Source organism: Mirounga angustirostris, unplaced genomic scaffold (assembly GCF_029215605.1).
Source record: "Mirounga angustirostris isolate CCGP_5_RB_7025 unplaced genomic scaffold, mMirAng1.0.hap1 SCAF_7, whole genome shotgun sequence".
In the NCBI taxonomy this organism is placed as follows: Eukaryota; Metazoa; Chordata; class Mammalia; order Carnivora; family Phocidae; genus Mirounga; species Mirounga angustirostris.
This window is the reverse complement of record NW_026991715.1, coordinates 16450673-16459030: the sequence shown is the minus strand read 5'-3', so window position 1 is coordinate 16459030 and position 8358 is coordinate 16450673. Positions and strand designations below refer to the sequence as shown.

Sequence of the window (8358 nt, the reverse complement as noted above, 5' to 3'; positions counted from 1 at the left end):
TGATCTCATTACCCTGAGATCATGACCTGAGTGGAAACCAAAAATCGGATGCTTAAACAACTGAGCCACGCAGGTGCCTTGAGTCTGCTTTTGAGATATGCTTTATCACTGGTCAGTATTTTAAGCTCCATACTCCTATTTTATTATGATAACATGGCCAATACTTTTCAGAGCAAACTCTCTATACCATAATGTAACCCATACACAACTAAGGATTCAGTTTATAAAAGAGGATCCTAAAATGGATTCAAGGTTGCAAAAGGAATTTTGATACAATTTTGATATTTCCATACACTCATTTACTCTATTTGCTTCTGGCTTATACTCATTTGTATTACCATCATGTATTAAACATACACTGTTACTTTTCTTAAAAGAACATTTAAAAGGTGAGAAAGTCTCATTTTACAAAACACTTGTATTACTTTAAGAGAAAATTTAACAAAAAAAGGAAATCAAATGATGAAATGAAAAACTTTTAACAATTATTACTGAGAGAAAGGGTATCATATCAGTAAATGAATTCATGTTTTAAAGTAGGTATAAAAGGTACGGCAATCATGAATCCATCCTGAAACATTGGGAAGTACTGCCTAAGACCTCAAAATAGTAAAAAGGACAAATATGAAAGCGCAAGTTTATCTTATGGGATCAACTGCGAAATCACATATTATTATATCAACAGGAGATATTTTCACTTCCAAGATAATGTTCATTTATAACAAGATATTCCAACAAATATGAGCTGAATCAGATAAAGAGGAAGTAGAAAGTTACTTCAGGCTGGAAGATACTGAAAGACAGGATCAGTTTTTTACTTAAACTTAATGGAATAGCTGGGGCCAAGCTAGCTTTGGTTATGAGTAGGGCATTCATATATCATCCAAACTAGGATACTCTTGTAGATTAAAGGGGCACTTTGCCAGGGTAAGAGCTGTAAACTAGGAGGATTATCCCAGGCAACTTGGAAGTTAATGTCATCTTATTTATATGGTATGACATGATGTCTATTAGAAGAACCTCAACTTTACCTTCACTTGCTTCTAAATTTACTTGGTTCTTTAAATTTATTTTTTTTAAAGATTTTATTTTAGAGAGAGACTGAGTGAGAGAGTGAGCACGAGCGAGGGAGGAGTAGAGGGAGAGGGAGAAGCAGACTTCCCACTGAGCAGGGAGCCCTGATACTGGGACTCCGGGATCATGACCTGAGTGGAAGGCAGATGCTTAACCGACTGAGCCACCGAGGCGCCCCTAAATTTACTTACTTTTTAAAATGATAGTAAGTATTGATCTATGGCTTGTGAGGTAAAGAACCCTGAATAGGATAATGCATTAAGAATTTAATATATGTGTATGCAAATTTTTAGTTTACTGTACTCTAAAGGCAGAACACAGAAGAAGTATTCAGGTATGCATCTGAATACTGAGTGCTTTGAATAAAAGAGGAGAAAAGGAATGCAAATTGTATTACATACAACCAGTATTTGTTAATTGCAACACTTGGCACTGAAAACGTGTCATTTTCAAATGGTGAAACAGTCACAGCTGTATAAGGAAATGTGTTAACCATGCTATGATTAATCATTACTTCCCATATTACTTTGCCTAGAAAAATATTTCACAGAAAAAGAAGGCAGGCGCCTGGGTGGCTCAGTCAGTTAAGCAGCCAACTCTTGATTTTGGCTCAGGTCATGATTTCAAGTCCTGAGATTGAGCCCCACGCTGGGCTCTACGTTCAGTGCAAGTCAGCTTGAGATTCGCTCTCTCCCTCTGCTCCGTCCCCCGTTGCGCTCTCTGTCTCTCAAAAAATAAATTAATAAATTTTAAAAAAAGGGGAAAAAAAGAAGACAAGTTTTTCCCATCAATAATAATAAAATGAAAAAAAAAAAGTGTTAGCCATGGGTAAATATGTTTGTTCTAAGTGCACGAGGAGGAGAGAGTCGCATACACTCTTGGAAAGCATGGGAACTGATGCAATCACCCTGGAAAACACTCTGGAAAACGATTTGACATTATCTACTAAAGCTGAATATATACTTATGTTTTGGCTCATAAGTTTCTATCCTCACAGAAATGTGTACATACATTCATCAAAAGATACACAAAACAGTAAGGGCAGCATTATTCTTAATAGTCTCAAACTAGAAACTAGTTAAATGTCCATCAGTAGGAGACTAGAGAATGATTTTGATGAGTCACACAATGAAATACTATTCATCAATAAGAATGAAAAATCTGCAACCACTCTCAACGATGTGGATCAATCTCACAAATGGAATCCTTAGTGGAAGAATCCAGACAATAGGAAGGCATATTGTAGGATTCTTCTTATGCAAAGTTCAAAAACAGGCTAACCCAATGCCTAGCATTGAGTCAGAGTGACTATTAGCCTTAGGGTGGTAGCATTGACTACAAGGGGCACAAGGGAGGGCCCAGAGGCTGGTGAGGTTTTGTTCCTTGATCTGGATGCTCATTACATGGGTGTGTGTACGATGTGAAAAGTTAATCAAACTGCAACACATTATTTGTGTACTTTCCTTATATAAATAATTCTTCAGTCAATGTTTTTGAAAAGAGGCAAGCTTCAGTCCAGCACTAGTGGAAATGATAATAAATTTCAAATTAACAAGTTCTGAACTAATTATGTTTTAAAGCATACAGAAGCATTAATTCCCTTCTAATCTCTGAGAAAAGTTGCACTACACAAAATATGTCCCAAGGTTTTATAAAATGGTTTGATGGTATTTTTTCCAATTCTAAATTTCCTTTCAAAAGAAAATCTACTCATGTTTGCAAACCTTGGGATTATAAGAAAAAAATGGAGAGTATGACCCAATTTCCTGAGTTTCATGTATCTGTACACACATAATATGTGCATTATGTATAATACATGTATATGGGTAATATCTGTATATCACATATATAATACATATACATATAACACATATATGAATTTTTTTCCTGTTTCTCTCTTTTAACAATTATATGCAATGCTTTTCTTAAGAGTTTTTTTCTTAAAATTTAAAAATATAATTGTTACAGTTTTAAGGACTGTTTTCTAGAATGCAAAAATAAGAATGTGGACCATGTGAATGCTTTCTAATGAGAAAGGAAAATTATTGTCAGCTGCATTACCTTTCACTGATAACTTATTAAAAGTAAAGAATGTAAAATACAGTTTGTATTTCTGGACTAAATTTACTAGGTAGGTTGTACTCGGTCATTCATAATATATATAGAAATGCTTACAGAGGTATTATATTGAAAAGGTTCTAGAGTTGAAATAATTCTTCTCTTTTTGCTTATAAATGTGTAAAGAACTTTTGACTTTAAACTCTCATCATTTCAATATTTGCTATGAATGCAAATCTAACAAATAAAAAACTATTATAGCAAACTATGTTTTAATTGATAAACCAGTCTTATCATGACCTTTTATATTTTACTGTTATTTGCCTTTTTTACGTGTCTTAATATTTTTCAATTTTATTTAGGTTGCAGTACATGGTTAATGCAATTTAGAAGTAAAACATAATTAGTATCTGATTCAACTTCCTATCATTGTACTTAGAACAAACACATACCACTAACAAGCTAGCTGGACATTCAATAATTACTTAGTTGGTGTTACAAACACTTTATATGGTGTGTTATTTAGACATTCAAGAGAATTTATTAATATTTGTAGAAACTGGGATTTGGGGGTAGGCAAGACATTCATTAAAATGTTTCCAAATTTAAATAATGGAATACTCATATTACACCTGAAAATTCATTATACAATATATTTTTTCAATTGGATTATAGTGAAGAAAAAGATATGGTTTTAATATGTTATATAAAAGAAGACACTAATGCTGCAAAGGTATTTGCTGTTATTTCTTGACAGTGAATGTGCATTTGTGAACTGCTTTAAAATGACAAAAATAAATAAATGTAGAAATAATTTGGGAGGTAATCCTCAACTATAAAATTTTAATGCCCTACAGTATTTTGTGAAGATTCTTCTACTTCTTGAGGGCTGGGGCAAGGATGTACTAGAAAATTTTAGGTAAAAACATTTCTGTGAGTCAGATATAGATGCCTGTTTATCTACAAAAACATACCCTGTTGTTGAAAACCGATTTCTGGGCTCTGGAGCCAAAATAAAACATCAAGACAGAGTTTGTGGATAAAGAGGAACGATAGTTTTATTGCTTTGCCAGGCGAAGGAAGCTGCAGCAGGCTAATGACCTCAAAACTGCAGACCCGAGGTGCCTGGGTGGCTTAGTCAGTTGATCATCCAACTCTTGATTTTAGCTCAGGTCGTGATCACAGGGTCCTGGGATAGAGCCCCGTGTGGGGCTCTGTGCTCAGGGTGGAGTCTGCTTCAGATTCTCTCTCCCTCTCCCTCTGCTCCTTCCCTCATTCACGCTCTCTATGTCCCTCTCTAAAATAAATAAATAAAATCTTAAAAACAAAACAAAAAACCTGCAGACCCACTGGGGTAAAAGGCTGAGGAGTGTTAGAGGAAAATACAGGATCTGGGCAGTTTAGATAGGAATCCTGTATGAGTCGTGTTCATCGTATCTTCAAGGTGGTGTCCGACTAGCCCAGGCGCTGGCCATCCAAGTCTCATGACTGAGTATACACTGAAGTCAGCACAACATCCACATCAATTCTGAGTTCCCTGAACAAAGGATTCTACAGAAAAACAAGGCAAGGGGAGGGGGAGGCTTTAAGAATGAGGAAGAGAAAAATCTGTTCCGTTTAAAGCCAAGCCTTGCTAAAGCACGAGTGTGCCCATCTGAATTTCCTTCCATCTTTATGTTTCTATAGTGATTTCAATATCCTACAAATACGTTCACTGCCTAAAATGATAGTAATGATGGATGCCAGAAAAGCTAAGCACAATTTCGTGCAGAATATTACAGATCAGAATACAGAGAATAAAGAGAAATTGAACCAAGGGTTATTCAGAAAGACAGGAGAAAATGAAACCTGAGATTTACTCATCCAAACTCTGACAATCAGGTCTGATAACCTCAGAAGAATTCATGGGTAAAATGGAACGAGACCCACCCCTCCACACCCTTCCCCAAGAGAGCAACAGAAGGACTAGCTTCCCCTGGGATTCCTCAAGGGGCAGCTCCCTTCTCTGCCCATAAGTCCCAAACAACCGCTTGGCCTCACTTCCTTTCTTATCCATGGAGAACTTCCTTCCAACCAAGAAAGAAGAGATTACTGAAGCCATGCCTTGCCTCCTCTCAACTCCTTTATTTTGATTTCTGAGTTAAGATACAAAGAATTTACAGAACAAGCCATTTGCTTTCATGTTTTGTTTCTTTTCCTTTTGAGACAAAAATCATTAAAATGGGAATGATTAGGGGTTTGAAGAATTTTCAAATCCATTTTTAAAAGACAATTATTTTAATAGATATGTAAATTATCTTAGTAACCTCTACCTAGAAAAGTCAATATTCTGGAGACCACATTGGAAAATAGCAGGTCCACCCTCACAGGCTTTGATATTAACAAAGTTAAAGTCTGGGTGTTGCACTTGTTACAAGTCTATACATAGAGATAGCAATTGGGACTGGCAACAAAGAATTTCTTCCCTGGCTATCTCCACTTGAATTGTTTCATGAGAAAACGTTCTGCTTAGAGTATTGATACTAAAGTGGATATGCTACACATTTTTTCCCCCCACATCATACAAGTAATGTGCCGAGGTCATAACAAGGTTTCAGGAAGACACAAGTCACACAATGGTGTGAACACCCCATCACACTCATGAACAACAAAATGATCAATGATATGCTAAATATTTAGTCTCTAGATTTTCTAAATTTGATACCTGCACCATCACTAGAAAGCTGTATTCCAAGCCTCTGTAGAGCTGGTTTTACCCAACTTTTCCCGAAGGCTTAAGCAGGCCTTAGGTCTTTACGGAGGCCTGCAGCAGCCCTTGGGCAGTGGCAGACTGACCATGAACTTGACGAAGTTCAACCTGCAGGGCCCCTCACTGGCACAGGGCCCTTCTGGGAGGGCCCTGAATACTGGCTTCATAAAGTCGATAATTTTGGCAAAATTTGCAAATATAAGATATTTTACTCTACACCCTGTTTGGAACACTGCCTGGGGCCATCTGCTTTCTCCTGTGACACGCTTCCCTTCTTGTTGTCTGATGGTTATCCGTATGGCTCTAAGAATGTTAGGTATCTCAGAGGAATTCGCGTTGGCCGTACATTTATTTTGGATTTACATTATGTGATGGCAATGACTTTAGTGGAAAATTAGGCTATTCTTAGTCATCCAGGCTCAGACTGTGCCATCTCTCCCCGTCCTGCTACAAAGCTGCAGGGCCTGAGGTCATAACGTGACCAGCACTGGAAGAACAAGAGTCAGGAAAGAAACAAGGCTGGAAGTGCATAGAGGCATATCTAGTTCTTCAAATACACTTCCAATTACCATAGAGGTAAAACTGTTACGGGGATTCTGCTCTCATCAGTGCTAAGTGCATAGAGAACTTTCTGCCTGTCAACAACAGACTGAGCAACGCAGTGTAAGCAATTTAAAGAACCACCATACTTTCTTTTTTCTACTTTTTCTGGAAATAGAGGGAAACAGATTTATCAGGATTCCTGTCTCGGTAGGACACAAACCTGTATCATTCCTATATACAGTGAGTCTGTGTGTGAAGTGCATATTTTATACATCCAAATGTTTCAGATTTTATCTTTGTGTATCTGACACCTTTTCTATTGCTGAAGTCTAGAACTTCCAGAGAAAATAGCAGGCAGATCATACCCAAAGCAGCAAATCCTGAAGAGGAAAAGAGAAGCTTCTTAGATTTTTTTCAATACTCTGATAAAAGAAGAGGCACACATCATGTAATTACACTGGGAATATATTAAAGTTTCTGCTCTTTTGATTTAACAAATTTACTGACATTATCAAAAATAATAAAACTCATATGCCACCATAACCAAAATATCAAAGCATAATGGCTGATGTATGTTGTCAGTCAAAGGATTTTTTTAAAGTTAGTTCTCCCAAGAGGCGCCTGGGTGGCTCAGTCGGTTAAGCGTCTGCCTTCGGCTCAGGTCATGACCCCAGGGTGCTGGGATGGAGCCCTGCATCGGGCTCCCTGCTCCGCGGGAAGCCTGCTTCTCCCCCTCCCCCTCCCCCTGCTTGTGTTCCCTCTCTCGCTGTGTCTCTCTCTGTCAAATAAATAAAATCTTAAAAATAAATAAATAAATAAAATTAGTTCTCCCAAGAAAACTTGAAATATAAATTCTCTGAAAATCTTATAGTTCATACATGGAAGAAATGGAGAGATTTCCCCAAATGTGGCAATAATTGTAAAAATTTATGTAATGTTATAGACAACTTATAAAGCTCAAATAAACTTCTTAAAACCATCTGTAATAATAAATTCTAATCAACCACGCTATTTCCTCTATAATAAAATTGTCGCCTCAAAAGAGGTATTTATTCCTAGAGTATCCAGCCAACAGATGCAGGAAAAAAAATTATTTTTTTAAAGATTTTATTTATTTATTTGAGAGAGAAAGAGAGAGACAGTGAGTGAGAAAGCACAAGCCAGGGGGAGGGGCAGAGAGAGGGAGAAACAGACTCCCCACTGAGCAGGGAGCCTGATCTGGGGCTTGATCCCAGGACTTGGAGATCATGACCTGAGCTGAAGGCAGAGGCTCAACCGACTGAGCCACCCAGGCATCCCCGGAAAAAAACAAAATTATTGAGTTACGGCAGGCTGTTAATAGTTTCTCAACTTTTAATAGTATTAATCTTTTGTGATTTACTTCACTCTAAAGAAATATTATCTTTTCTTCCTAATTTTGTATTTGTAACTTTCCATCCTGTTTCTTAAATGGGAGTCTCTAAGATAATGTAAGTTTCTGGCCTCATAAAACCTGGATCAGTTGTGTGTTTCAATGTGTTTTTCTGCCACTGTTGAAAATGACCACATAATTTATTTTCCAAACAAGGACACTTTTGAGAGTGTAAGTTTTATATAAATAATTACAGATTTTAAACTGGAAAAGCCCCTAACAAACCAGAAGTAAGTAGGTCATCCTACTTAAATAAAGACAGGATAAATTTCTGATGGATGGCACAGAGAGGGAAACACTGGTCTCTTCTGGGAAACTGGTATGATTCCTTGTTATTTATTTATTACAGCCAAATCTCATTACGTTTTTTTTCTTTCTTTGATTTCCAGGAAACTTAGAGGGAAACTTTGTGCTCAATAACTGTAGATTTCTTTAGTTTAGGATTTTCTGGATGATACCTTAGCCTAATTTATTCCTCGTGCCTTACAATATAATTCTCTCCTTCCCTTTCCTAGCTTTTACT

General features: G+C 36.9%; 1 non-coding gene across 1 annotated transcript; it reads right to left on the bottom strand.

Annotated features, from left to right (window-relative positions):
* Nucleotides 1-5688: 5688 nt before the first annotated feature.
* On the bottom strand, nucleotides 5689-5789 carry LOC123836829 (small nucleolar RNA U13). The gene has a single exon (XR_006789085.1). It is a non-coding gene; the product is annotated as a small nucleolar RNA U13 (small nucleolar RNA).
* Between the last annotated feature and the right edge of the window lie 2569 nt (nucleotides 5790-8358).